The following is a 17,984-nucleotide window of genomic DNA, read 5'->3' on the forward strand; positions in this document are numbered from 1 at the left end:
AATCTCCTCATGTACTTACATTTTGATTCTGGTGGTCAATTATACAGTGGAGTTGAATGCTGCATATTATTGCAAAACAGAAAATGTAATAAATCTAAAGTTTGTTTGCAAACGTGCAGCTCTTATTTTGCCAGCTTATTATTACAATGTTTGGCCAAATTCTTCTAATTTCTCAAGCAAAGATGGTTTTCAAAACATTTTTTAAACTTAATACATTCACATATAATGAACATTTTCAGCAGAATTTATAATGTATATTAAGGGCTTCACAACAGAACATGGGTTGTAAATGTTGTGCTTGCACAATAAGTGCTTTATTTGTTATTTTGATGTCTTGTCATGTGGAATACATTACCATAACAGAACTCAAGGTAGACTTTTCATTTAATAGAGAACATAGGCTGCCCTTCATCTTGCCTTCCAATATTGAATTAATTCATCGGTGAATTAATTCATCAATGTTAATGAGTGACAGTGGACAACCTTTCCTCCATCAAGATAGTTAGGGTCAGGATGCTACCCATCAACCAGGAAACTGGATCTTCAGCACACATTCCAAATGCTTTGTTGCGGCCAACCTACCAATGAGGGCTCTAGGTAGTGCTAAAGAGCAAATATTGAACAAAAATGCATTTTCATATCACTTTTCAATCCACAGAACTTGTAAAAATACTTCTGGACTATTCTGTAGTCATTGTAGGTAAACTCAGCAGCCAACGTGTGCACAGCAAGGTTCCTCAAGTAACAATGCGATAAGTGACCCGATAACCAGGGTTTCTTTATGTTTGGGATTTGGCCAGGATACCAGGTAGGTTCTAATACATACATTCAAATAGAATCATGGGAAGACTTATGCACCCCGCCCAGCAAGAATATCACAATTTGTGAATTGTTACTCTAAAGTGAGCCTGTGTGAGAACCTTCACTATAATCTGAGCTTCAATTTAAACCATAAGACATAGGAGCAGAAATGAGGGCATTCGGCCCATTGAGTCTGCTTGACCAATCATGGCTGATAGATTTATCAATCCCATTTTCCCCCTGTGACCTTTGATCCCTTTGGCAATCAAGAACTTATTTATCTCAATTTTAAATATAGTCAATGACCTGGCCTCTACAGCCTTCGGTGGCAATGAATTCCATAGATTCACCACTCTCTAAAGACTTTTATTCTTATCTCCATTCTAAAAGGTTTTCCCTTTACTGTAAGGCTGTGCCCTCGGATCACTGTGTCCCCTGCCATGTCCACTCTGTCCAGACCGTTCAGTATTCTGAAAGTTTCAATCAGATCCACCCCACACCCATCCTTCTAAACTCTGAGTATAGTCCCAGAGGCTTCAAACATTCTTCATATCTTAAGCCTTTAATTCCTGGAATCATTCTTGTGAACCTTCTCTGACAAATCTCAATTCTTCAAAACATAATTCAAACCGTGATTTATACATAGTTTTAATACCAAATATTGTAAGTTTGGTTTTTGTTTTGTCGTTGAATTAACAACATGTGGAGTTTGTGTGGGCCTGATATTAATAATTAACTTGCAAGTATACCTGTAGCCTTGGTGACTTCTGTCAAAACACCTTTTAAGGCCTAGTGCTAGAATTAATTGACTTTGATGCACCTCTAAGGAATTTGTTTTCACCTGAGATTGTTTTATTATCCAGTAAGATAAATAATAAGCCTTCAAAGTTTGTTACAGATTTTTGGAACTGCTTTTCCTTCAGCTTAAGGGAAACACAGCTTGAAGGGAATTTTTTTTTAAGTTTTACTTTGGGTTTTCGGCTGCCTAGTGAAATCCTTGGATAAAGATGGCTGCTGTGACCATTGCTCAAAGGAAAGGACATTGTGAACTACGTTACTTAAGAGTGAAGATTTGGTGTTTGTCCCAGTCCAGAGGAGTTAGAATACAACCCTGGAGAGGTTACTTAACGAAGAGCATGTTTAAGCTCAATTGTACGATTGCTCCTGGAAGAAGCTGTCTGTAGTTCCAGTTTAGGTGTCAAGAGACAGAGAATCTGTTGTGAGTACAGTGAAAGTGATGTTTTGCAGTATTAAACAAGGTGCGTTGTTAAATGCTATACCGGGGTGTGATTTAGGTAGTATTCAGAAGCTGTTTTTTTTTCCCTTTTCAATTCATAAAGTTGTGTTTTGGGATTTAATGGGATTATACTTCTATGTGGTAAAAACAATGACGGCAGATGCTGGAATTAGTGGTGCTGGAAGAGCACAGCAGTTCAGGCAGCATCCAAGGAGCAGCAAAATCGACGTTTCGGGCAAAAGCCCTTCATCAGAAATAAAGGCAGAGAGCCTGAAGCGTGGAGAGATAAGCGAGAGGAGGGTGGGGGTGGGGGTGGAGGGAAAGTAGCATAGAGTATAATAGGTGAGTGGGGGAGGGGATGAAGGTGACAGGTCAGGGAGGAGAGGGTGGATTGGATAGGTGGAAAAGGAGATAGGCAGGTAGGACAAGTCCGGACAAGTCATGGGGACAGTGCTGAGCTGGAAGTTTGGAACTAGGGTGAGGTGGGGGAAGGGGAAATGAGGAAACTGTTGAAGTCCACATTGCTGCCCTGGGGTTGAAGTGTTCCGAGGTGGAAGATGAGGCATTCTTCCTCCAGGCGTCTGGTGATGAGGGAGCGGCGGTGAAGGATGCCCAGGACCTCCATGTCCTCGGCAGAGTGGGAGGGGGAGTTGAAATGTTGGGCCACGGGGCGGTGTGGTTGATTGGTGCGGGTGACCCGGAGATGTTCCCAAAAGCGCTCTGCTAGGAGGTGCCCAGTCTCCCCAATGTAGAGGAGATCGCATCGGGAGCAACAGATACAATAAATGATATTAGGGGATGTGCAGGTAAAACTCTGATGGATGTGGAAGGCTCCTTTAGGGCCTTGGATAGAGGTGAGGGAGGAGGTGTGGGCGCAGATTTTACAGTTCCTGCGGTGGCATGGGAAGGTGCCAGGATGGGAGGGTGGGTTGTAGGGGGGCGTGGACCTGACCAGGTAGTCACGGAGGAAACGGTAAGAGGTGGGGAGGGAAATATATCCCTGGTGATGGGGTCTTTTTGGAGGTGACGGATGATTTGGTTTATGCGAAGGTTCGTAGGGTGGAAGGTGAGCACCAGGGGCGTTCTGTCCTTGTTACGGTTGGAGGGGTGGGGTCTGAGGGTGGAGGTGCGGGATGTGGAGGACATCTTTAACCATGTGGGAAGGGAAATTGCGGTCTCTAAAAAAGGAGGCCATCTGGTGTGTTCTATGGTGGAACTGGTCCTCCTGGGAGCAGATACAGTGGAGGCGGAGGAATTGGGAATATGGGATGGCATTTTCGCAAGAGGTAGGGTGGGAAGAGGTGTAATCCAGGTAGCTGTGGGAATCGGTGGGTTTGTAAAAAATGTCAGTGTCAAGTCGGTCGTCATTAACGGAGATGGAGAGGTCCAGGAAGGGGAGGGAGGTGTCAGAGATGGTCCAGGTAAATTTAAGGTCAGGGTGGAATGTATTGGAGAAGTTGATGAATTGGAGTACAAGGTGGCGCCAATGCAGTCATCAATCTAGCGGAGGAAGAGGTGGAGAGTGGTGCCGGTGTAATTACGGAAGATCAACTGTTCTATGTAGCCAACAAAGAGACAGGCATAGCTGGGGCCCATATGTGTGCCCATGGCTCCCCCTTTGGTCTGGAGGAAGTGGGAGGATTTGAAGGAGAAATTGTTAAGGGCGAGGACCAGTTCGGCCAAACGAATGAGAGTGTCGGTGGAAGGGTACTGTTGGGGATGTCTGGAGAGGAGAAAACGGAGGGCTTGGAGGCCCTGGTCATGGCGGATGGAGGTGTAGAGGGACTGGATATCCATGGTGAAGATGAGGCATTGGGGCCCGGGGAAGCTGAAGTCTTGGAGGAGGCGGAGGGCCTGGGTGGTGTCTTGAACGTATGTGGGGAGTTCCTGGACTGGGGGGGGGATAGGACAGTGTCGAGGTAGGTAGAGATGAGTTCAGTGGGGCAGGAGCATGCTGAGACAATGGGTTGGCCAGGGTGGTCCGGCTTGTGGATCTTGGGAAGGAGGTAGAACCGGGTAGTGTGGGGTTCCCGGACTATGAGGTTGGAAGCTGTGGGTGGGAGATCTCCTGAGGTGATGAGGTTTTGTATGGTCTGGGAGATGATGGTTTGGTGATATGGGGTAGGGTCATGGTCGAGGGGGCAGTAGGAAGAGGTATCCTCGAGTTGGCATTTGGCTTCAGCGGTGTAGAGGTCAGTGCGCCAGACTACCACTGCACCCCCTTTATCTGCTGGCTTGATGGTGAGGTTGGGATTGGAGCAGAGGGATTGGAGGGCTGCGCGTTGTGAGGGTGAGAGAGGTTGGAGTGGGGGGAGGAGGGTAGACATGTTGAGGCGGTTAATGTCCCTGCGGCAGTTGGAATAGGCCAGCGCAGGGTGTCCAGGTGGATGCAGTGTGTTGGAGATGGGCGAATATGTGTTTACAAATCTTTGAATTAATGTTATATATAGATACTTTGGTTTATACTTTATTATCTTTGTTTCTTTCAAGAATAAACAAAATCTGTAAAATTGCATACATTCCTGATGAATGGCTTATGCCCGAAACATCGATTCTCCTGCTCCTTGGATGCTTCCTGACCTGCTGTGCTTTTCCAGCACCACACATTTTGACTCTGAACTCCAGCATCTGCAGTCCTACTTATTTTTCAGCAGAGATCACTTTGTTAAAACCAAACCAAAGTGAAGTATGTTATTTCAAGCCAGGTTTCAGCCTAGAAGCTTACTTTGTCGAGTAAAAGCATCAGCTGGGATCACAACACATGCAGCCCAGTATATGTCAGGATTGGCAAATCAGACTCTCTTTTCTGGATTAGTGGTGCTGGAAGAGCACAGCAGTTCAGGCAGCATCCAAGGAGCAGTAAAATCGACGTTTCGGGCAAAAGCCCTTCATCAGGAAAAATCCTCCTGATGAAGGGCTTTTGCCCGAAACGTCGATTTCGCTGCTCCTTGGATGCTGCCTGAACTGCTGTGCTCTTCCAGCACCACTAATCCAGAATCTGGTTTCCAGCATCTGCAGTCATTGTTTTTACCTAAATCAAGCTCTATGTCCATCCTTTGCAGCACTTTCAATTAAAACCATTTTGGCAAGCTCCAAATAGGATTCTACCTTCAAAGAGAGGTTGGTCATGGAGTCTAATGGAAGTTCACAACTTAGTTGATAATGATCTTTCTCACGAGCAGTGGCCGATGCTGGTGTCAACCCAAGAAGTAGGACAGTTCAATAAAAGAAAATTCCTAGTACTATGAATATGTTACAGCCACTCCATTATGCCTCAATGTAAACCTACAATGAATTTTTCTAAGAAATAGTAGTTGAATACTGGAGCAATTAAAAGCAGCAGTCAATGTTTTGGAGAAAATTATAGACCTGAAAGCCAACAAACCCCTCAATCCAAGTAGCCTATAGCCTGGTATTCTAATAGCTGCAGAGACTTTGATTTTTTTTTTCAAAACTTACAGATAAACTTGATTTCTCAGTGAACAGTAGCTTTTCAACATTGGTTTCTGAAGTTGAGAGAGCGAGGGAGAACAAATTTCCAGTATCCTTACTGTTAACAGTCCATACTGTTTTCTCTCTCCTTGGTTGTTTAAAGGGTGCTGCTGATATACCACTTTGCAGATTCTGTTGTTCCTTTCCAAGTTGGATTATAGGCAATCTTTCACAATTCAAAGTGAAGTTTTCATGCAAGTTTGAAGAAGATAAGAAAGATGTAAATTATTTTACCTCTTGCTGAGTTTGTGTCCTTTGATTAAAATGGTAATTCTGAGGCAGCATGTTAGTTGACTGGACTTGATAGACAATTGCTACAGACATTTTAGGTTAGTAATATACTCATTAAAATAGTTTTTAGTCCATGAAATTCTCAGACATTAAAGTCAAATGATGAAAATTGGATATTCAATCTATTTTTGCAATAACCATAAAATTATAACAATCAATGCTGGCATCTCAACTACTTACAATTTATATTAATGACTTTGATGAAAAGTTAAATATATTCACGTTTTCTTCATTTCAACGTTGGGAGAAATACAAGCTCTGAGGATGGTACAAAGAGGCTGCCTTATTATAATACAGTACACTCTTGGGGCAGACGCACACAGTATTGGTGGCAGATTTCTGAAACCATAGCAATGGCCCCAGTGTTAAGGATTCCCCTACCACAATATTGTTGGGAAAGGATAGCAGTAAAAGTGAGGAATATTCCTGCAACCTTGACAGGACATTCAATCGCCACAGTGTCACAGCTGAGTCCAAAGTCCTATTTGACATTCAACATTTGCACTTCACAGTGAATAGCAATAAGGGGAGAGCAATCACCTGACTGGTTTACTCTTCCTTAACTTAGTGACACTGAAGCTAATTGTAGCATCCTCTTGCTACCACCTTACTAAATCAGCACAACTCAGAATTCGGCTCTGTGACCTTCCCGTCTTTACAGATTAGCAATACACCTATCATTAGTAACTGAGCCATTAGGAGAGTATGCTGGCCTGAACGTAATTCCATATATAGACAAGGGACACTGAAAGATTAATTCAAAAGACTCAAATGATGTACTACCTACCAAGTCCTAACAAGCCATTCATTACAGTACAGTACATACCGCACCCACATCTAAAGCAGTACACATAGCACATATTACATAAACCACATACAACACCTATCACTCATGCAGTACGTATTTCACAAACATCCTGTGGATTCAGTGGAACAGGTACAGAATTTTCAATACTAGGTTTTATCATTTGACATTCTGCCAAAGTATAATCTTGGGCGGGATTTCTGGTTTGTCATTTTTCACTGAAGTGTTGAAATCTTATTGAAAATCTTAACATTTCATTCGAATCAAAGAGTAATAATGGATACTTGCAAATGAAAGCTCTCACCAAATTAAAATAAAGCACAGATCACTAAAATCCAGAAAACAAAATCTTTGAGCAGTTTGCAAACATCCGGATTACAATAGCACCTTTGAACTTGTTCCATTTTGCAAAATGCATGCTTCATGAGGAATTTTAACATCAACAGTTCTGTGAAAGTTCCCAGGGTACACCAGTGTTTTTTAGGAGGATGTCTTAGTTCTGGATGACTGATGCATTCAGGCATTTAGACTTTGCTCAATGTGTGGTGGTTTTATTGATGAAGAAAATGTCAGATTTCAGTAAAATCCCTCATGCAGTAATTATGTTCATCTAAAATAATGAACAAAGTTTCTCACTTACTAAAAGCAATAATTCTTTTGTCAAGATGTAGGCATAGGAATTCCTCATAGCCAAGTTTATTATGCTCATTATTAATGTCATGCAACATAAAAAAAACACAAATTGAAATTATATTCGTAAGTTACATTTAGAATCATAAAGATGTACAGCATGGAAACAGACCCTTCGGTCCAACCCATCCATGTCAACCAGATATCCCAACCCAATCTAGTTCCACCTGCCAGCACCCAGCCCATATCCCTCCAAACCCTTCCTATTCATATACCTATCCAAATCCCCCTTAAATGTTGCAATTGTACCAGCCTCCCCCACTACCTCTGGCAGCTCATTCCATACACGTACCACCATCAGCATGAAAAAGTTGCCCTGTAGATCTCTTTTATATCTTTCCTCTCTCACCCTAAACCTATGCCCTCTAGTTCTGGACTCCCTGACCCCAAGAAAATACTTTGCCTATTTACCCTATCCATGCCCTTCATGATTTTGTAAACCTCTATAAGGTCACCTCTCAGCCTCCGACACTCCAGGGAAAACAGCCCCAGCCTGTTCAGGCTCTTCCTATAGCTCAACTCCTCTAACCCTGGCAACATCCTTGTAAATCTTTTCTGAACCCTTTCAAGTTTCACAACATCTTTCCGATAGGAAGGAGACCAGAATTGCATGCAATATTCCAATAGTGACCTAACCAATGTCCTGTACAGCCGCAACATGACCTCCCAACTCCTGTACTCTATACTCTGACCAATAAAGGGAAGCATACCAAACACCTTCTTCACTATCCTATTTAGCTGGGACTCTTAAATTGTTCTCACCCATCAAGAAATTTTCATTTGCAACAACAAAATATATCGTCTCGGATATTCCAAGGGGTGGTTGGCAATTGCAATCAGATTGCCAATCTAACCTGATGGAAGCAAAATGCTGCAGATGCTTGATATTTGAAACAAGCCCAGAGAGTACTGGAGATCCTGCCAGATCTGCTAACCATCTCTGGAGAAAGAAACAGAATTAATGTTTTGAATCCGATACAAGTCTTCCTCAGAAATTGAGTTTGTGCCAATCTATCCTACTATTTTGCCTTAAGAATGAACTCCACTTTTCTCGCCAGCAATTCCAAAGCCGACTCCTTCAGAAATGCAGTGCTCTTGTGGTGCTAGATAGTCAGAGGAAGTCAAACCACAGCCCCATTTTCATGACTGTAGATTGTTTTCAATGAAGTTCAAATGCCACAAGGTTGTGTGCGCACACAATTTATATATGATTCCACTACCGTCCAATGTTCAGTGTCAGCACCCACCCCACCTTGATAACAATCACCTCTCCCACAACCCTGACACTGATCAGCCTATGACAGTGTTCTCCTCCCTCCCTCATGCCATGAAAGTGGATAACCGAGAACAGCTATAATATGGGGAGGTTTATCCAAACCTAGACCACATATAACTGAGTAGCCATCATACCACTCTGCACTTGAACCTGGGCTTTCCCTTGTATGATTACTTTGGGCATCTTTGGCTATACATTCGCTCAGCACCCAGGTACTTCATCTGGCAGTAAGAGTGATGAAAATGAATGTGGCAATAACAGCCATTTTTGAGCATCTGTCCCCATCAATATTTTTGCCAGTGTCATGTCCACTCTTCCTCTCTTACATCCCACAGGTCTACCATCCCCCTGCTCCCCCACTGACTTCACCTTGTCATTCTTCCACAGAAGGTCTCCTCCCTAGAATCACACTTGACCGATCTGCTTGGCTGAAAGTGAGGAAGTTTGAACAAGTGACCTTGTGCAACCTTTTTGTTGAGACTCAAGTGCCTTACCACTTGAGCTTCTTAACAGCCACATTTAACTGTTCTACGCAAGCTGCTACCAGAGAAAGTGTGTCCATTATAAACAAACGCTCAAATAACAGTTGATAGCCTGCCAAGTATCTTTCTTCAAACCAGCCTCTCAGGGCACATATTTATGTCCTCATCAGAACTCGAGGAACATTCATTTGAAAGCAAGACAGACACTATCTGTAATAGATATTCTGCTGTTGAATTTTTTTAAGAAGTGTGAGGGAAACATTGATTATTATAGAAAACCCAAAGGCAACATCAGGGTAGCTTTGCGATGACCAACATGTTGAAAGCATGTCACATGTGATAGTTCTATAATTTCAAGGTGTGCAGTTATGAAACATTCTGAACACAACAGTCCAAAGAAAAGTCAAGTGACCACATGCAGTCTGTAACCCTCACAATTTGACCCTCAAAGCATAGTCCTATTTTTAATATAATCGCACTTAAGGCCCCATGCAGACAATTTCTCCTGTAAGTTCTCTCCTTTCCTGTCTAAATCGATACCACACAGCAAGAGAGAATGAACAGAACATATCTTTCCAAGTATCTGCTTCACGAGTGAGTCCAGACACCAAGGTTAGATTAGATTAGATTCCCTATAGTGTGTAAATAAGCCCTTTGGCCCAACAAGTCTACACCAAACCCCCAACGAATAACCCACCCAGACCCATTTCCCTTTGACTAATGCACCTAACATTATACGCAATTTAGCATGGCCAATTTAACTGACCTGCACATCTTTGGACTGTAGGAGAAAGCCAAAGCACACAGAGGAAACCCACGCAGACACGGGGAGAGAGTGTGCAAACTTCACACAGACACCCAAGGCTGGAATCGAACCTGGGACCCTGGTGCTGTGAGGCAGCAGTGCTAACCACTGAGCCACCGTGCCACCCCATGTGTGACTCTCAGGCAATGCATCTCAACCACATTCAATCACACAGTCATACATGCAAACTTGCCACGGGGATCACTGCCACATTTTTAATGGATCTCTCCAAAGTGGGCTAGGTGGAAGGTGGATCCACATGATCATGATGGAAACCATACATCCCTTCCTAAGGAATGGGAACCCTTGACAGCGTTTCCATTCGTTAAGAAAGAATTAGTCTGACTAATTCTAACTCCCTAATATAATGCTATCTGTGAGCTAACACAGTTGAATCTGAGTTATTTCCGTCTGTTTGGCTCAAATTCTTTAACTCACGAGATATTCAAAAAAGCTCATCTATCCAGCATTAAGGCATTACAGGCAAGGTCACAAAAGCAGCGATTAACTCACACCGACATCTACAAGTGCCAACGTTTAGAAATCCCACATACAATGACCTTGTGGGGCAGATTATGCTGCAGAAACTTTGAAGTTAGTTTGGCACAAAGCCCGCCTCTGGGGAGCAGTCATTTGTGCCAGCATTTGGAGTTCTTACCCAGTACACTTTATCCCCAACACATTTTAGAATTTCAATGTAAATGAGGGAGAAGGGATTAGTGTCCACAAGGCCAGCCAAAACAGACGTGTACTGTATGTGTGTCAGGTTTCAACAGGAGCATTCCTCAACCTTCCACCTCTGACAAAATAAATCAGTCTCTGCTTTCCTTTGTACATTAAAGGCTAGAGGCAGAAAGTAAGATTTACACGTAACCATCACCATAAGCTTCCACCTGTTCTGTAATGAAAGTCCCTGAACTCAATGTGAATTTATGGCTTGGAATGGAGTTAACTTGGAGCTTCTCCCGAGGCTTTCATTGTCCACTTTTCCCAGGGTCCTGCTCTCATTTTCATACTGACCTATTGCCTTTGTTCACCTTCTGCCACTTCCCAACAATGAAGTTTTACTTTCTACCTTCTCAGAATGTGTAAACAATTCACGACAGTGAATGGGGCCCTTGAACTTCTTGGGATTATGGATTGCTACATCTCTCATTCACATACTAGAAACTGGCACTGAAAATTTCCAATGTTAGTACCATCAGGCTAAATACTAAAGATGAAATTCAAAACCTAGATGTTCAATCACAATCACCACAGAGTCTTCACCTATCAGTCCAGGCAGTTTTCAGTGCTGTGGGAAATCCCAGATCCTGGAATGAATGAATTGGAAGGTGGCCGTGCTGAAGCATCGGTTTGAAACAATGACACCTGGTCCCCAAAGGTTGTATGACAAAGGGAGATTACACAAATAAGAAAGTTTGGAAAATGCAAGTATACGGAGTTAAGTCACAACATGATTTCATTGACCACCAGAAAAGGCTGGAGGAAGCTAAATGGCTTAACCCTGTTTCCATGTTGATGTTTAAAAAAAACTAATTTCAGAAGCGACAGTGTGAGAGATCCTAGAATCAAGTAAACACATTAATATTTCCACTCTACAACCTCTTAAGAACTAAAGAAAGATTGGATGAATTTGAAATAGCTAGCTCTCAAACAACATTTCAAAGCGGACTGTTACTCACCAGGTTTCACGCAAAAGTAGAACAAATGATTACAACACAATCTTTGTTTCCATTAACATTGCATAAATATTGTGTGTGAAGTAGAATATTTTCAGTGTGACACACTGTTGACTGTGCAAGGGTGTTATTGTGGCAGTCATTACGGACAGATCTAGCACAACTGCACCAGGAGAACAGCATCCTATTAAGGGGGCAGCACAAACAGTAACTTAAAATGAACAGCCCAGGATCATTTCAAAATTTTCTGACAGACCCTTTAAATAATTAAGCTCTATTAAAATCATAATAGATTAGAGAATACATATTCTGAAATTGACAAGTATTTTATATTTTTTGGAAAGAGTTGTGTTGTCTTGAGAATTTTTATTCTTTCATCAAGGCAGCTTGAAGCAAAAAGGATTATCCAGATCAGCTTAAATATTTTGAAGTTAAGAGGTTATTGGCTTCCAGCACAGAAACTGCACAGGGCCAATTCAAGGGTGTTCAACAACTTGCTGTTCACAAACTTGTTATAAAGCTTACAGTAGGCCCCTTGCTGTTGTTACCTTGGGTTCACCCCAATTTGGCCCTGAGCAGCTTCTATTCTGCATTGTAATACTGACCCTTCATGAGCCAAGCTTTGCTTTTTTTTCCAGATAATTAAAAAGGGCCAAGAAAAATGGCAGGAACCACTTTGTGCATTTTGCATTTTATAGCACTGGTAAAAAGGTAAAAAGTGTTTTAACTTCAAAGAATCATTCGCTTATGTGTATGTGAAATGTAGTGCAATTGGAAACACTTTCATCTGTGAATTACAAGATTGTAGCATATAGAGTACAAAAGCAAGGAGGTGATGTTGAACTTGTACAAGACATTTGTTCGACCTCAGTTGCAGTATTAGGTATAGCTCTGGGCGTCACACTATACAAATCACCTGATGAAGGAGCGTCGCTCCGAAAGCTAGTGTGCTTCCAATTAAACCTGTTGGACTAGAACCTGGTGTTGTGTGATTTTTAACACTATACGAAGGATGTGAATGCAATGGAGAGTGCAGAACTGATTTACAAGAATGGTTTCAGGATTGACAAACTTCCATTATGAGCATAGATTGAAGAGGTTGGGACTGTTCTCCTTGGGGAGAAGATAGATAAGAGATCTATCTAATTGAAGTTTTCAAAATCATGAGTGGACTGGATACAGTACATAGGAAGAAACTGTTTCTACTTGTAAAAGGAAGAAGAACAAGGGTCTCAGGTTTAAAATGAATTGCAAAAAGAGTGATTTGGGGGTGCCAGTGTTGGACTGGGGTGTATAACGTTAAAAATCACAACACTAGGTTATAGTCCAACAGGTTTATTTGGAAGCACTAGCTTTCAGAGCGCTGCTTCTTACCACCTGATGAAGGAGCAGCGCTCCGAAAGTTAGTGCTTCCAAATAAGCATGTTGGACTATAACCTGGTGTTGGGGTGTGATTTTTAGCTTTGTAATTTTGTCATATGAGAAAAAACACTTTTCCACACAGTGAGTAGTTAGCATTGAATATACCCTCTGGAAGAGTAGTGGAGACAGGTTCAATTGAAGTAATCAAAAGAGTATTGGATGATTTGAAACAGAAACAGAAGTTGCAGATCTAAAGGGTATTTGGATGATTATTTGAATAGAAATAATATGCAAGGGTATGGGGGTAAAAAAAAGCAGAAAATTGGCAGGAGGCAATAATGCCCATTTGAAGAGCCAGAGCAGCCATGATGGGCTTAATGGCTGCCTTTCTGTGCCGTGACACTTGGAGATTTTGTGAAGGGCTGCTCCAATGATTCGGGTATGAAATCCAGGTTACCAGTTGAGAATAACACTAAGGAAGGCCACTCTGTCATCTCACAGAACATGAGCTACAATAAGGCTCTGTTTCTTTTCTATGGTGGGCATAAAAGATTCTGTGGCACAAACCTTGGCACATCCCAAGAGATACATCATCCAGTCTTGTTACATTGCTGTTAATGTGGTGTTTTCAAGTGCAAATTGTCTGTTTTATAAATACATTTGAAGTGTAGTTGTTATGTATTTCTGTCTGCAAAATACTTTGGGATGCACTGGGATAGTAAAAGGCGCTATATAAATATGTGGCTTCTCATTTAACAGATCGTGTACGGAGTTGTAGAGCTGTTTAACAGGTGTCAGATTTAGTTAATTGGTTTTCTGCAACTTCGGGCGTAACCGTTGTCAACAAATTATTGGGTGTAGGGTTTGGAATTCAGGCGAGCAAAACAAGCTAAAGATGATCTAAACTGAATTATTCATCTGAGGAAGAGTGGCAATGGAGGGCAATGTAGTTCACCTCGGTGGTCAAAGGAAAAAATAATCAGCAACGGTCGTGTGCTAGTTTGGTTCTAATATCCATTCACTCCATGATCCAATACCCGGGTGACCATTCTCTAACCGCGCACCAATAGTAATTGGCCACTTGGGTGAAATGCAGAAAGGTGAACTGTATTCTGTGGAAAAGCAAGAAAAGCGGACACTTTTTATTTTGAAAAGTGACACAGCGAAGTATCTATTTCCAATCAGAATCTGGGATTATCAAAAATAATTACCAAGTGTTCCTTTTCGAAGACTGTAAATGTATACTGAAATCTATATAATGCCGACTATGTCGAACGTCTCCAACTATTTTACAATAATGAACTCCTGTCTGGAAGTCCAGTGAATATCATTATCTAGAGATTAGGATTTTTTATTCCCGAATTGTAATACAGTGGTGTTCACGCAGTTTAATACAAACTTGGGGGTTGGGTTTCTTTCCCTGGTGGAATATCGATTGAATGTTATCAAAACCCAATCTTTCAATGCATCTTTTCACCCATTCATTATAAGTACATGTGTTAACTTGGCGCTAGTGGAAATTGCACTTAAACCAGGCTCTACCAGACTTGCCCCATTTTTCCACACTCTGCTGTAAGCAGTTACAGTTCGCTTGTACTCTCTAGTTTTCCCGTGGAAAGGTGATTAAAGTGTGTTGTACGCTCAGAGGGAGCTCTGCTTTAAGGAGTTAATTATTTTCAAACTACACTGTCTTGCTTTTATTATGACTCCTGCAACTCCCACATCTCGCCATCCCGACCCACTCAACAGATCTGTTTCTACTTAAAACTGGAAGTAATTGCGTTCCAATTTGAAACCTCGAAATGTCAAGCGAAATTGAGAAATTTTGTTTGTGTCGCAAAGGTTTCCGATTGCATGGATGATTCTAGATTGCAGGGGTTGACCATTCATTAAAATTCACAAATTTACAAAACGTCTAAATTGCAGAGTTCCCTTTTGGAGCTCGAGCGATCAGCTTCTGAGAATGGCTTTCTATCAACCTCTTGCCAACACTAGGCAATGTGCAGCGTGAATGCTGGGCTGGCAAGGTAATACGGGTGGTGAGATAACGGGAGGAAGGGAAGGAAACACTTTCAGGAATCGACAAGCTGTTGAAAGTCGATGTTTGTTGCTTCACTTTCAATAGGAGCGCTTCAAAGAAAGACTCTGCAATTTGCAACGTGACCCCCCCCCCTTTAGAAATTGTCTCAAGAGTCCCACAGTCCACATTTTCCCTCTAACTGTCACCCTGTGGGTCACTCAGTGCAAGCATGTGCATTGATCAAGAGTTAAACAGCAGCTTTTCTCTTAAGCTGCAGCAGTTCAGTTCTGTAGTGCAGATAACCTCAGAAGTTTCATGGCATTTTGCTTAAAATACTTCCAATTGCCCTGAAGCGCCAAAGGGTAATTGCAGTGGTCAGAAACAGCAAAGAGTCAGACTGCCCTTTTGATTGAAGTTGCAAACTGTACATTCCACATAAAGTTGAAGAGAAGCTGCCAGTAAAATCTGCAGTTTCCTCCCCGTTTTAATCTACACATAACCACGGCCTCAATGACTTTGCACAGCTCGAGGAGCCACACTGTACCAGGATATAAGCTGCAGGGCAAAGCACACTCAAGAGAGCTTCAGAAACACGATCAGAAGCACATAACTCCAGATGGTGTCCAGACAGCGAGTCACAGGCTGCACCAGCGGCACTAGTAACAGGAGATTGTCAGATATCAAGAGAGATTTTTAAAAAAATGGACACTTACCAATTGTATTTTCAATGAACTCAGGTCACTGATCAAAGCGCTGCTTTAACATAAATACTTCAAAGGCACGCTGTGCTGAAAAGCTTTGTCTTGCTTTTCCCTGCTTGGGAAGTGGTTGGAGTTCTTCTGACATACACTCTGCAGGAGAGGCAGGCTTGAGTCTGACGGCTCTGGCAGAACGGAGGGAAGAATAGGGGCCCAACAAGCACAGGAAGTGACTCACGGGATCCCGCCCTGAATACCCTTGTCTCCAAGCCAAAGGTAATTAGCAAGCAACTAACCAAGTCTGACTGGGGGGGTTCCTTCTACCGACTAACGCCGGGAGGTGTGACCGAATGGAATCCTGGAGCTGTTGATCACTACACCCTGATAACACCATCAACACCTACCCCGTCCGCCCTTTAACAATGTGATCAGATCAAAGGAGCAACCGCTGCAGGCTGGTCCAAGATAAACAAAAAAAGGTGAATGCTACTTCCTCCTGAAGAGAATCACAGCTGGAAAGGTCCCGTGCCAACCTTCCTGAGAATTAAAATATGTGTTTTATCCCCTGAAACCCTGCTGCTTTATTCCTGCTCAACGCAAAAATGCAGGAGCTCTGAATTTTAGGGCACATGTAGCCTATTAGGGCACAAGGGTGGCACGGTGGCACTGCTGCCTCACAGCGCCAGAGACCCGGGTTCAATTCCCTGACTGTGTGAGTTTGCACGTTCTCCCCGTGTCTGCGTGGTATTCCTCCGGGTGCTCCGGTTTCCTCCCACAGTCACAAAGATGTGCGGGTCAGGTGAATTGGCCATGCTAAATTGCCCGTAGTGTTAGGTAAGGGGTAAATGTAGGGGTATGGGTGGGTTGTGCTTCGGCAGGTCGGTGTGGACTTGTTGGGCCGAAGGGCCTGTTTCCACACTGGAAGTAATCTAATATTTCAATCTGAATTAAGCCCTAATGATACCATTAACTTACACTATCTTGACTCCCAAAGGTAAACGTGCTTCAAAACTCAGACAGTAAAATGAGCGAAATCTGAGATTAAAATAGAGAATGGTTAGAAATGTCCAAGTTGGTCAGGAAGGTTGAACAATGCTAACATCTGGGTGCATGCCACCAAGATCCAGTGTGCACTCCCTGCCTGATCTATCACGAGCCTATCAGATTTCTTCAGATGCTGACTAACTGGGTGCGCCTTTTCATTTTATCAAAACATTTGAAATACTTTTCATGAAGCAATGTAAATGCAGAGATGAAACTGCCAAAAAAAAATGGACTCCAAACCAAAACAAGCCCCACTGCATTAATTTAAAATAGTGGCGCAGGAATTCAGCGAATTCAATATTTGGTGCATCAGCCCATGTCTGAATGGTGTCAACTTAAAACCTAGGGGTCAGTCTAAAGGGGCCAGTGAAGACAAAATCAAGCCAGTGCTCCAAAATTGCAGTGACCCTCAGGCAAAAGATGGCAGAATTAGTGAGGGAAAGAAATGCCAGGTTCTGTGATCAGTACATGTGTTTTGAGGGAAGCGAGTAGTTGCTAAGAGATTAGGTTTCATATTGGTGGAGAGTGCCAAAGATTAGAGGCAAGGAAGATTCTTCACACAGCGGGTTGTGAGTTCATGGAATGCCCTGCCCGTATCAGTGGTGAACTCTCCTTCTTTATGGTCATTTAAGCGGGCATTGGATAGGCATTTGGAAGTTATTGGGCTAGTATAGGTTAGGTAGGATTCGGTCGGCGCAACATCGAGGGCCGAAGGGCCTGTACTGCGCTGTATCCTTCTATGTTCTATGTTCTAAGGAAGTTAGTATTGGAGGTCAGTGTTCAGAGTGGTGGCATTCAGAGGCAGAGTTGAAAAGTTGTAAGTCTTTGTTCAATAGGGGACGGGTGGGAAGTGGCTTGAGGAGAAGGAAAAGTAGACTCTATGTTTGAGCAAATAAATTTGAATAAATAAATTTGGTTCTGTGCAGTCCCTGGAGCTGATTGTATTGCATGTAGGCAGAACTAGTCAAAGCAACCTGTACTGGGAACTTCCAACAGATATTAGCACCCACCCACCCTGCTTTGAAATCAATTGTCTGCTTCAAGCATAAGCACACCTTCACCAATCTGCCTGGAACAGAAATGTGCACACATTTCCAGCTGCCAAATTAGGGATTGAGTAAGCTAGTTACAGCTTGGAAAATGGATATCATATAGTTGAATTCATAGGTCAATATGCCCGAAATTCTGTCACAAGCCATGAATCCCACGTCAGACATCACATGTTGCTACAAATCAAAGCTATCTTAAATACTTAATATTTCTAAGCTGCTTCCTGAAACTGGAAAATACATCCAAGAG

At 42.6% G+C, this 17,984-nt stretch overlaps 1 protein-coding gene across 1 annotated transcript in view; it reads right to left on the minus strand.

Annotated features, from left to right (window-relative positions):
* fhl3a (four and a half LIM domains 3a) overlaps positions 1-15,976 on the minus strand; it is a 108,199-nt gene extending 92,223 nt beyond the window's left edge. Inside the window, exon 1 of the mRNA XM_060847639.1 lies at positions 15,657-15,976. The gene's annotated coding sequence lies outside the window, so the exon portion shown is untranslated. The remainder of the gene's footprint in view (positions 1-15,656) is intronic.
* Between the last annotated feature and the right edge of the window lie 2,008 nt (positions 15,977-17,984).

This window comes from Hemiscyllium ocellatum, chromosome 30 (genome assembly GCF_020745735.1).
Source record: "Hemiscyllium ocellatum isolate sHemOce1 chromosome 30, sHemOce1.pat.X.cur, whole genome shotgun sequence".
Classification (NCBI taxonomy): domain Eukaryota; kingdom Metazoa; phylum Chordata; class Chondrichthyes; order Orectolobiformes; family Hemiscylliidae; genus Hemiscyllium; species Hemiscyllium ocellatum.